Raw genomic sequence first — 12889 nt, 5'->3', positions numbered from 1 at the left:
GGAGAGGCACAAATGGAGGGCAAAAGAGAGAAATGTGCCAAGAGGAAGGTAGATCAAGCCAATCCTGATTGGGATCACCGTCCACCTGGAAGCCAGTATCCTCACTGTGGGAGAACATGCAGGTCAAGATTAGGGCTCCACAGCCACCTACGAACCCACCGCAAAGACACCAGACTTGCAGGACTATCATCCTTGGACTACAAGAGATTGCCTAAGTAAGTAAAAAGTAAGTAAGTAAGTAAGTGCTGGTATGCTCATTTTATCACTATCTCCACCTCCGTTTTGATTAGTCCACAAATAACTCTAAGAAATACTGGGTTGACTCATACTTCCTTTGGTACACTTAACTCAGTTTTCCCAAACCTTGGGTATTCCCTCTCAAAGACAAAATGTTTTCCTTAACCTTTCCTGTTCTCCTTCTTGTCACAATTCCTGGAATTACCAGGCTGTTTTGATTGCCACTGAGAGAGCAAACATACTCAGCAGCAGGCCAGGTTGATATAATTAGTTTATGGAAATTCCCTTTCATCCTCGAACCCTATTCCCACCCTTCCTGCTGATACATGATTTGGTGTATTCTTGTGGCATTGTCATAGTGACCTGAGAGCAAAGTTGGGGCAACAAATTGGATGAGCATAAACAAACAGAAGCTTCAACCAGAAAAGACAAACATATCCAGGGCATCCCAGGTTTGCAGGCTGGGTTGGATTTAGCCCTGAACACATTCACCTAGATTTCGTAATTGGCCAAAAGTACAATTTGGGTTTGGATAATGTATAGAACCTTTGGATAATGTATAGAACAGGGATGGGCACTTCAGCCCTCCAGACATTTTGAACTTCAACTCCCATAATTCCTAACAGCTGGCTGTTAGGAATTGTGGGAGTTGAAGTCCAAAACATCTGGAGGGTTGTTTCCATGATGGCGACATGGGTGGGGGGAATAAAAGGAGAACAGGGGGAAACGGTTTTACACCTTCAACACCCCCCCCCCCCCAATGGACTATTCTCCTTTGTCTAGCACCCCCTTTTGGCCTCCATCCAGATAATGCAGCAGCACTGTTTTTTATTTTAATTCCATTGAATTATACAGTATTTGAATGTTAATACTATTTATGTGTTTTAAAAGTACTTTTGGGCATAAAAGCAGTATATAAATATAATGTATTCTTCTTGAAAAAAGGGCAGGGTTTGTTTGTTTGTTTTTTTTTTTTGCTATTGCTGTGTCCCTTCAAATCAGATGGGATTCGATATCTTTAAGACATTTAGGTCTCATAAAATGTCAGTCTTTCTTTAGCATATTTCTCTGCATCATTCATTCTAATAGCAAATTCAAGTCATTAAGGTCTCAGAAGACAGAATCCACAAAAGAGTAACTAAAAAACAACTATAGACTTACTGCATATCCTATGCAATCCTGGGATTTGCAGTTTCAAAAGGACCGTTTAGATTTCTCAACCAAGGAGCTCCTTTGGTGCCTCTGACCAAGCCACAGGCCCCAGCATTCCATAGGAGCAGTCATGGCAATTCATGTGGACCCTTTCTGTTGTACACTGTGTTCAAATTCCTGCCAAGTTATGGAAAGACACTCGTTGACTTTGTGCAAATAATAGTATCTTAGGTTAAAGTAAGGACAAACCTCTTTTGAGCAAAGCTTGCCAAGAAAACTCTTGGATAGGGCTGCCATAAATTGGGTTTGAGTATGACAACAAGTTCTCACTGGAATCTAATGTATATCATGACATTGTCAAAACAAATTCTTTGCTTGCTGCTACTACTGCTTAAGCTTTATTGAGCGGGTGCTTGCCTTTGATAGCCTACTGTTAAGGAACGAAGCTTACACAGATACAGCTCCTTTCTTCTTCCTTCTCATGCATTTCCCATAGGACTAGAAATATTTATTCCTCCCTCTTATTGCATACCCTTTATTCCCTTTCCCCTCATTACCCAAAAAATGTTCATTCTTAATCCCTCTGTAACATTAGATGTCTGTTCACCCCTTTCCTGGTTTTACTCTCTTCTCAGATGTTCCAGGAATCCCTGTTTCCTCTTCTCTTCTGGGGTCCCTATTGAGGTACAGGATTCTCCCTACGCAGACACAAAATGTATCATGAAACACACCAGTTTCGGGCCGCATTGTGGCCAGGCAGGAGCACTGTCAATTGCTTCCATGGTGGGACAATGGTTCCACACGCATCTGATGAGATTTGACATTGCCCTCAGGGGAAATATGAATTAGGTTCAACATGTTGAGCCTTACTCTATACTGTCTTTCAATTCTTTCTCCAATGACATTTTTTATTATTGTATTATGGTCTCTTAATGAAGTCTGGGACTTGTCAAAAATTATGTTGGATGCTACTTTCCTTGTCAGTGAAACAATGATTTCACTGTTAGTGAAACAATGATTTCACTGTGGGTTTTAGCTTGAACTTTAAAAGAGTTATGTAAGATCCTTACCATGCCACACTATTACTACTCTATGTTCCACTTAAACTGTTATGGCAACATCTTGTGGAATTCTAGGTTTTGTAGTTTTAGTGAGGACCAAGAGTTCTCTGGCTGAGAATTATAAATTTATCCCCCTAAACTACAAACCCCAGGATTACATGAGATATTACACTGATAAATAATATGGAACTTAGCACTACAATAGTTTAGTATGATGGGGTTTAGATTCTGAATCTGTTTGGGGGATAGGGCTACCTTGGATAGCTCCCTTAAGAGTAAGAGTTAAATCCAGAGCAGATTCCCTGAACCAGCCGCCAATATGTTGGGTGACATGGAATTCACCAATTACTTCAAAGACTGATAGATTAGCCTCAAAACTCTTGAGAAAAGTTGTGTTTATTATCTTGATACAAAGCTCAAGTCATATGCATATAATACAACTCCAAAACAGCAGTCATAATGGCCTTAGGTGATCACCCAAGTTATTCAAACAACACTGAAGCCGGTGTTCTCCCAGTCTAATACAATGATGAATTATGGGATTCCACCTGCCTCAAAATCAATAAAAGAGAGCATTGACACAATGGAAATTGAGAGAGGGGATAAACAAACAAAACATGCAAAACAAAAATGAAAATTGTTATCACTACAATTCAAGACTATACAATTGCTTCCAATAAGGATCAAATTGCTCCGAAGCAGTAATTCCCAGTACCAAACTGTCCTTTGCCTATTCCTCCCATATTTGCTTACTTTTGGCCAGAATGATTGGCACCCCTGATATCAGAAGGTTACTAGAATTGAGGAATTCTGGGATACATTATTCTAAACCATAGGAGTTAGCAGATTTTAGGCCATGGTCCTCTGCAAGATCACCAATCAATTTTTGATTGACAATTTGTTTATGTGAGAATCTGGAATGGCTGATGAGACATGAGTCCTGTATTGAAAGCTGGATTAGTAAACAATATATTATGCCATCATGCATACCCAAAGGGGTGTAAAATAGATAATGCATTGTTAGACAGGAATGCATTGGCTGTAACCCTACTGTGTAACAACTGATGGAAAATACAGTTCTAATAGACACGTGGTCACACACTTGCTGAATGATTAAGTGGGTGATGATGTAACTTGAAGGATATGCTGAAAAGGCTGTCAAGACCATGTGACACTCATGACAAGGATTGCATCATTCACTTATGTCCCTCGTTGATAATGAGCAAGTGGTGGGTATAAAAGAAGGCAGGAAGCAAATGTTCTTTCTCTTGCCATGTGTCTATTACTTTGTGTCTTTTGCTGTACATCTGCTGCTGATATCTGTTTCCTATATCTTGAGTATATCACTATATATGCCATTGACTGATAGGGGATCAGAGGATACTGATCTGTGTATATATTTTGTACGAAGTGCATGCGTCAAGATTGAAAGCCTCCTGTGAGTTTGGATGAATACTGATTCAGATAGTTTTTCTAAACACAAGGTCAGATGGTGCAGTATCACTATGCTGACAACTGATAAGCACTCTGCTATGTATGAGTTCATCTTGGCTTGCCTTTGAGACATTCAGTTCATTGTGCAGCATATTCAGGGATGATGTCATTGGAAGGAAAGTATAAATCATGCACCTATCCCTCCTCAACAAAGGAAGTATACCTTCATTGCTAGAAAATCCTCAAAACCTTTTTGTTGAAAATTTAAAACACAAATATGTACAAATGGTGGGCTGTGGTACTGTTTTTGAAGGACTAGGTGCAGTGGAAACCATGCAAGTCCTGCTGTAGCAATCCTACTTTGTTAAGCACCCCACTAAACCTATGTATAGCAAAACTGCCCACATCAGAAATGATTCTGAGTCATTATCATCCTCATTATCCCAGCTGCTACCAAAATACCCAACCTACTTTCATACCAACAATAGATAATTGTGCAACAGTATATTTCCATGTAATTCCACACTGCACAAAATTTCCTGTTCAGTGAGAACAATTTTCTACTCCTTGGAAAATCAAACAGGTTTTCAAAAGTGTCAGAGAAAACTAAGTACAGTCAAAGATCTCCCCTAAGAGTAACACCTCTATTTTTGTTCTTCAAAAAAGTAGGTGGAAGAATTACAAACAGAATTTAATTACATTTGAGCTATCCAGCCACAGGATAAAAACAATAGGATAACAGCAGTAACCTAGGTTCTGGCTCTGATCTGCCAACTGGTCTGGCATCCCAGTAGTACAGGTTGTCTGAAATGTTCAGATGCGGAACACCACAAAGCCTATATACAAATATAGTATAAAATCACCTTCATTCTATGTATATAATGTTTATATGTGAAATATAAATAATCGAGTGTTTAGAACTGGGTTCCATCTCCAGGGTATCTCATTATGTACACACACAAACACACACACACATATATGGTAAAGGTTTTCCCTGACATTAAGTCCAGTCGTGTCTGACTCTGGGGGTTGGTGCTCATCTCAATTTCTAAGCTGAAGAGCCGGTATTATCCGTAGACACCTCCAAGTTCACGTGGCCAGCATGACTGCATGGAGCGCCGTTATCTTCCCACCAGAGTGGTATCTATTGATCTACTCACATTTGCATGTTTCAAACTGCTAGGTTGACAGAAGCTGGGGCTGACAGTGGGAGCTCATGCCACTCCCTGGAATTGAACCTGCGACCTTTTGATCAACAAGTTCAGGAACTCAGTGCTTTAACCCACTGCACCACCGGGGAGGGGGGGCGGCGGCTCATATTATATATATGCAAATACAAGTCTTCCAAAATTTGAAAGAACTTCAGATAAGGGATAGTCAGCCTGTATTGGAGACTGGAGTGCTGGAAACCATCCACCCCCTTGTGATTAGGATCAATCTGAAAACAGAGCTGAAGCCTGACCCCATGAGATTGGGATCCCTTCAGCCAGTTCTCCCAAACTCTTATCTCCTTAGCTAGTATCTTCTTTATCTGTGCCTCCAAACAATGCAGCTGCTTCTGTATGGCCATCAAAGTAAACAACATGCCTAGAGGGAATTGTGAGAGGTAAATCCAAGTTCTTGCATTCCACAAGAAAGGAGTGAGGTTTGCAATGAGTTCAACCTAAGCTTGGGATTTTTTAAATGTTGAACAACTATGTGGAGTTTACTTTGCCAAGGACAAGAGTTTCCTTTTTCTTTTTGGTTATCCTGATGCTTATGAAGGGAAGAAATTATATTACTATCTCAATTTCAAAGTGCATGATTAGACACTAATTCAGAATCATTTTTAAGTGTCCTTAAGAAGTATTTTTGGAATTCCAGTGATGCCAGGGGTAAGGGTTAATGAGAGCTGAGCAAATTAATTTTTTTATTTTATTGAAGGATTGATTGATTTGGAGCATTTAGTATCTGGGCTATCTGCTTTTCAGTCAGAAAGGCTTTCAGAGCAGTTTACAAGTCCTTAATTTGTCATCAGGCTTACAATTTAAAGACATGACTCATTCAGTTTAGCAACAGCTGAAGAGCCAGAACCTTGCTCTTCTGGGTGATGTTGAGAAAAGGCTCAGAAATGAAAGTAAACAGACACTCAAAAAGGAATCACTATCAGTTAGTATTCTCCTCTGTGGAGGGAGAAGATCACATGGTTGAAGTGCTGGCTCATTATGAACCTGATGCTGCTGCTTTATGCTCTTTTGTGGGTTTTGAGGCAACGGATGGAACAAAGCTACATTTTGTAATATAGACCAGCAACTTCTATCACTACTTTAAAAAATACAACCTGCAACTTGAAGTAGCAATTTTGATCAGTTCAGTTCCTAGATAACAAAGGAACTAAGGATTACTTTTCAAATGTAACTCCAACAGGAAATAGCTTCTTTGGGAACCTTAACATTACAACTGTAACAAATTATTTTTAAACAGTAATTTTCTAGTTTCTACCAGTTTGGACGAAAGATCCTGGGACTCTCACCCTGATCATGGGCTAGTCTCCAAACAGATTTTAGAAATAACATAAAGCAAACTCTTATCAGTATTTCTATTTTGCATTTGAAACACACATTGCTGTATATACATTCTTTCCTGCCCAGATATGTAAACAAAATACTACTCCTACAGTCTCTCAATCTCCATTCCTACACCCCTTTCTTCCAAGCCCTTTATGAATTCCATGTTTTCCGAGCTAAATCCTGACTTCTGACTTTCCCTCCTCAAGCACATTCTTTCCCTCCCCCTCCACACTTTGCATGGTTTTAATCCTCAGCAGAGGAAATGGGGAAATCATTCCTCTGGTGGCAGATCAAGGCTATTAAGTTAAAACTTTTTCCATTGAAGAAACAAAGACCAACCCTTTGGGTCAATTTTCTAGGATTAAATCCTCTACACCCTGAAGACAGATAAGAGGGCTTCCATGCAGGTTTCCCCATTGACCTCATTCAATAATACAGCATTTAAACAAAAGCTAAAGGTAGTCCCACACATAGGTTTGCCAGATCAGATCTACCCTAGACCATGAGATGTGTGAAGTTATGATGAAATGGGGTGATCCCAGGCATAAGCTCTACGTTTTCTAATTTGGCATGCTTAACCATTTACTGTCCCATTTTCTAGTTGTTTTTAAAATCTTGGGGCTCTTCTTAAATGTCTTAAGTACCAAATGCCGGATCAGACCTGAATGGACTCACTCAACTGCCTCAAAGATGGAAAGATGCAACCACCATAGCCCCCCCCCCCCCCACACACTTGTGCCACAACAGTCACCAGAGACAACATACTACCTACCTGCTCCTCTGTGTTTTGGCTGACATCAAACAGAGCATCACCAGGCTGAGGAGGTGGGTGGGGGGGGGGGGGGAGAGCTCATCTTTCCTCTAACCTTTTGGCAGTTGTGAGCCAAAAAAACAAGAACAAGGCAGATTGCAGATCATGACACAGGGACAACAACAGAGAACTGCCATCCCATGTCCCCATGCCACCTGAGTCTGAGAATATAGGATGGTAGTCAAGATAGTTGCAGCCTGTTCTGGTCCAACTGTCTTGACAGACCTTAAATTGGGGGAAAGTCTGTATCCTGGCCAAAGATTCAATTTTTCACCTAACCTGGCTTAACCTGGGGCAAGGCTGCATTAACCTGGGGTAGGGCTGTGACCTTGTCCTGGTTTTCCTGGTTCAGCCCTTTGCGGTGTTTAGCCACCATGGAGATGAACCAGTAACAGTGTAGATGAACCTTCAGTTTCTCTCTTTCTCTTGGCTTATTGCAATTGCTGCAAGCTGAGAGATTTTTTAAAGCTATGTAGATATAGCATTATGAAACCATTTCAAGAAGTATGACTGCATCCTATGGAATCCTGGATTTATAGTTGGAAAAGACACTTGAGGTCTGGGTAAGAATTCTAAATGTCTTTCCCTAAACCAAAAATTCCAGGATTCCACAGGATGGAATCATGTCAGTTAAAAGTGGAACCATAGATCTGCAAGTGTGTAGTGTGAAAGGAACCTGAGCTACAGGCACATCTCAGTTAATGAAGTAGATGTATTACTGGATATGATTTCATTAACAGAAAATATGGTGCCTGAGGGCCCTTCCACACAGCCATGAAACCCAGAATACCAAGGCAGAAAATCCCACAATATCTGCTTTGAACCGAGTTATCTGAGTCTACACTGCCATATATTCCAGTTCAAAGCAGATATTGTGGGATTTTATTCAGCTGTGTGGAAGGGGGCTGAGACAAAAATAACACAGGAAGAATAGGGATAGGTCCTTATACTACAGAAAGAAAAAGTAGTTCGATCATTTTCAGCACACTTTTTATCCCAAACTAACAATTTGTGTGCATAAAATGAAACAATCGGGGCAGGTATGTCTTGCATAAGTTAAATAAGAAATATGTACAACCTTTTAGTGATCAATAGAAGGCTTCTCCTGAAATGCATCCAGGCAATTTTCCCCCTTTCAGCAGCCTGCCCTTTTCATACACTTTCCCTTTTGGTCAAAGTTATAGACTTATAGACTTATTTAAAGATGCTGGATAGTAGCTGGGGAGAAAAGCAAAAATAATTTTCTCTGTTTTGCTGTCCAAGCATGCTGGAGGCAGGTACTGTTTACTTTTCCTGTTGCAGGAAGGCATACACAGTTACACTAGGAGAATCCCATTCTTTCCCAGCTCAAGTTTTATGACATTATTCATTGCAGACATGCTGCAGCAACTTCAAACTGATATGTTTCTTTATGCTGGTTCTGCCAAAACATTCAATTAGGCAGATAATAGTGGGTATTAAAAGAGTTTCTTTGTCAGAGGCTTTTTAAACAGAGCTTTGTCTGTATTGAGATCTTGATGCACTCTGATGCACTTTGCACATAAAGTATCAGAGTGCCAGCTAGGGCCAGCTAGGTCAAACCCCAACAATGTAATTTTTTCCTTCTGTGAATTGTTGAATGGTTTGCACTTATGATCTTGCAAGGACAGTCACCTCATATAGTCATTAGGTATAATGTGCTAAATATTAACTGCAGATTACCAGAATACAATATTCAAAGAAGAAACACCAAGGACAAGTGAAGAAAATGCATGCACATAGCTTTGAAGATACCTTTGTTGTTCTGGGATATCTCCCTCATGGCTGCAGCCCAGAGAAGAGGTGCCAGGTCCTGAGATCTGGAAACCCTAGTCAGACAGCACTGTTTGTATCTCTCAATCTATGCCATAAATTAGTATCTATAATTCTCTGTATATATATAATTTCTGCCATAAATTAGTATATATAATTAATATACTAATTTATGCAATGCTTTTGATACAAAATAAATAAATAAAATATCTGCCATGTTTTCAATGGACACAGGCTTCCATAACGGAAAAATGTGCATAGTGAATGATCACACAACAGCCAATGGCAATTCCCTGTGACAAAGATGTGTGGAATAACCAGAGGCAGTAACCCAGGGTAACAGTATCAGTGATCATTCAGTTCACATATCATTTTCTGCATCCTACCATGTACCAAACAATGATTGGAACGACTGCCAGTAACAGAGAAATTGTGAATCGAATTAGCCTCTACAGGAAAAAAAAGTCACAATAAAGGTTAGTGTGAAATAACTAAGCCTCCCATTTGGCTGCCTGGCCTTTACTAGCCCCTCTACATCTGCAATCTGCGGTGTAGGTGGGTCAGTGAGAAGCATCTGCACAGGCTCAGCTTCCATGTATCTTTGATGGAAGCAGATGTTACACTTTGTATTTTTACACCACTCCCTAATATCCTGTGCAGATACATTATGATTATGTCAGTAAATGTAGTGGATAATTAGATTGAAAGGAAGCATTATAAGATTCTGGACCTGGCTCTGTACTGAGGACATGCAGGGAGAAACTAATGTTTGAGAAAAATAGAAATGGCTCCTTGAATTGGTTGCCTACACATTTTCTTAAATGCACAATATTAAATTAATTTAAATTAATCAATTTAAATGTATAATTAAATATACCTGGGATATATGTGTGCAGTCTCTCCTTAAATACACCCAGTGAAGAAATGTGGGGCCACATTCTCTTAAATGCTTAATAGAAATCTTTGTAAGATCTGTCTCAATTCCACTTCTACTTCTGGTGCAACAGAGAAAATCTGTAGAAATCATCTTTTTTATTCTTGAAGTCCAGAACCAGTGTAGTACAGTGGTTTGAATGTTGGACTATATGACTCTGAAGACCAGGGTTTGAATCCCAGATCAGCCATGAAACTTACTAGATTACCTTGGGAATTTACACTCTCCCACCTTGGAGGAAGGCAATGGCAAACTCCCTCTGAATAAATCTTCCCAAGAAAATCTAATAACAGAGGTCATCATAATTTTGAAATAACAACAAATTCAGAAGAAAGTCTTACTCCACTTAATGGAGTTTGCTGCTGTAAAGAAGTAAATTCCTTCTTCTTAGATATCTAGGCAAAATCTCTTTCCCTCTATTGTCCATGAAAAATCCAACTATATTATGCTCTTTATACATTCTCTTTTCAGAATGCAAGCACAATAGTTTTCCTTGTGCCTTGTTCACATGACTGGGAGCAGCATTTTTTTTTCAAAAAGAAAAAATTCCAGAGCTATAATGGAAACCATATGCTCAATAAGTATGTCCAAGGCTTGCAGTCTGCTTTGACCGCTTTTCTTTCCAAGAATGAGACAAAACCCTTTCGGAGACAGGATTACTGGCAGGATGGGATCTCACGTATGTGCTTCCTCCCTGTTTCCTAATCTACAAGTACATGCCAGAAAAGTCTTCCTCAGCTATAGGCTACTCTGACCCTGTGTTTATGTTTTGCATCATTTGCACTTTCAAAGCTATGTTTGGCATCTGTGGAACAAAGGGACTCACCCAGGCCTGTTTCTGCTGGATAGAAGGAAGATCTAGGGCCCTTCCACACATATCAAGGCAGAAAATCCCACCACTGGGTTATCTGAGTCCACACTCAGATAATGTGTGATTTTCTGTCTTGATATGCTGGGATATAGAGCTGTGTGGAAGGGCCCCAGCAAATGCCAGTCCCAGTTCCCACAATAGTCTTCTTCACAATGGCTCAATCAGGATCCCAATATTTCACAATCAGGATGCTCTCATCCATGGCACTATTTATTTGAGAACCAAGTATTTCTTAAGATTCAAAGTTCAAAAAAGTGAACCTTCATTATAATGAAAGTCCAAAAATAGCATTTTCCATACAGTCAGCTAAAGGTTTTAATGACATCAACAAGGTGAATCTGTTTGAGGTTTTGGTCTACGGCATTTGGATGTTTGGGCTCTGCTTCTTGGATGGTTCTTTCAGTAACCCAAGGTGACAAACCCTTTTTCCCAGAATAGATTCAGTGCCATGAACAGTACATTTGAAGTTTGGACTAAAGCGCAGAGCTGGCTTGGACTCCACCAGCTGCCTCTGGTGTTTTTCAGGAAGCAAGGGCTACTAAAGATAATGAAGTTTATTTTTCAGTACACTTTCTCTAGATTGCACTCTTAATATAGAAATGAGCAGTGACTCAAAGACTTTACAATAATGTGTGGCACACTTTTGTGCTTCTTTACCCAGGTCAAACCTTAACCACCCTGAACTAGAAGTGGCTACATGTTTTTAGATGCCCAAGGACTACACACCTGGAGTTTGTTTGTTTTTTTTAAAGAAAACTGTCTTTAAACTGAATTCTCAGCTAGCCATCCTGATATGAGAGCTTTGATTGGTCTCATGGTAAAGCCAGCCATGTTTGGAGTCATAAAAAGTGGGGGACATTAAACAATTCACATCCTTTGGTGGTTTGTCTGAATAGAGAAAGGAAGAGGGAGAAATGGTCAAATTGAACACATTTCATATTAGGAGCATCTGTGATACGTTAACTAGTATGATAACTGCAAATCAGTGAAGCAGCTCCGCCTGGTTCACAGAGTCCTGAAGTGGGAGGTGAAGGAATGCAAACCCAGCTATGCACAATGTGTTCCAACGCCAACTTGCTGCAAGAGAGATAGTTTCAGTAGAGTTTTTACAAGTATTTTAAAAATCTCTTCTTCCATAGTATCTATCAAAAGTAAGCTAATTAACCTAACGTGTACTAAATGGCTTGTTAATTCTAGATTATCTCTGATATCAGATAGAGATGCACCAAACCCTTTGTTAGCAACTTTCCAAATAATGCTCCTTTCTATTTTGGTGAATTGAACCAGGCCTACACAAAGTTAACAATGTAGTACGCCACTTTTTCTTTCTTTTTCTAAAGCACACCAAGAAGAGAGAATGAGGGCATTGCCCCCAAATAAGAATTCTGCTCCCAAACAAAATCTCCTTCATAGTTCAAGCTTTACAAAGAGTGGAACACTCAAATTCATTTTTTTAAAAATAGAAAACATTATATTTACTGTATATGCATTTCCCTGGTATCTTTGCTTTCACCTTTCATTGCACCTGAACTGTTCAGTTGGACCCCCATATTTGCTAGTTGGATTTTTGTGGATTTGATTATTCATGGAGTTGAGGAAAATGTCATCCCTAGGAATTTCTAGGCTATCCAGGGTGATTCTATTGTCAACTTTCTATGGAAGCTGAAAACTTCATCTGATGAAGCTGCAGGAAAAATGGGAGAAAGCAGGGAAACTGGTCTTCTTTGTGTGGCATTTTGTCTTTAAAGAAGATGGAGAATTTCTTTATCCCCATCACACAGGAATGCCTCCTCCCAGCTCAACCATCTGCTTAGAGGAGTCAGGAGACATCATTCTTAAGGCTTTTCTGAGCTCCCCTCCTTTCCTCACAATCTCATTACTCTCAACAGCGAAAGTCTGAAACTTAAAAAAACTAGCAGTAGCACAATTTTGGAAGCCAAGATTAATTTGGAGGAGAAATGACAAAGGTGTGATATTTTGACATGTTGGTGTTTCTAATGACTTAAGTATTTTTTAAAAAAATTACCATGTCAGGTTCATGAAGCAGGA

This window comes from Anolis sagrei, chromosome 2 (genome assembly GCF_037176765.1).
Source record: "Anolis sagrei isolate rAnoSag1 chromosome 2, rAnoSag1.mat, whole genome shotgun sequence".
NCBI lineage: Eukaryota > Metazoa > Chordata > Lepidosauria > Squamata > Dactyloidae > Anolis > Anolis sagrei.
The sequence above is the reverse complement of the archived record's forward strand: the minus strand, read 5'-3'. Positions refer to the sequence as shown.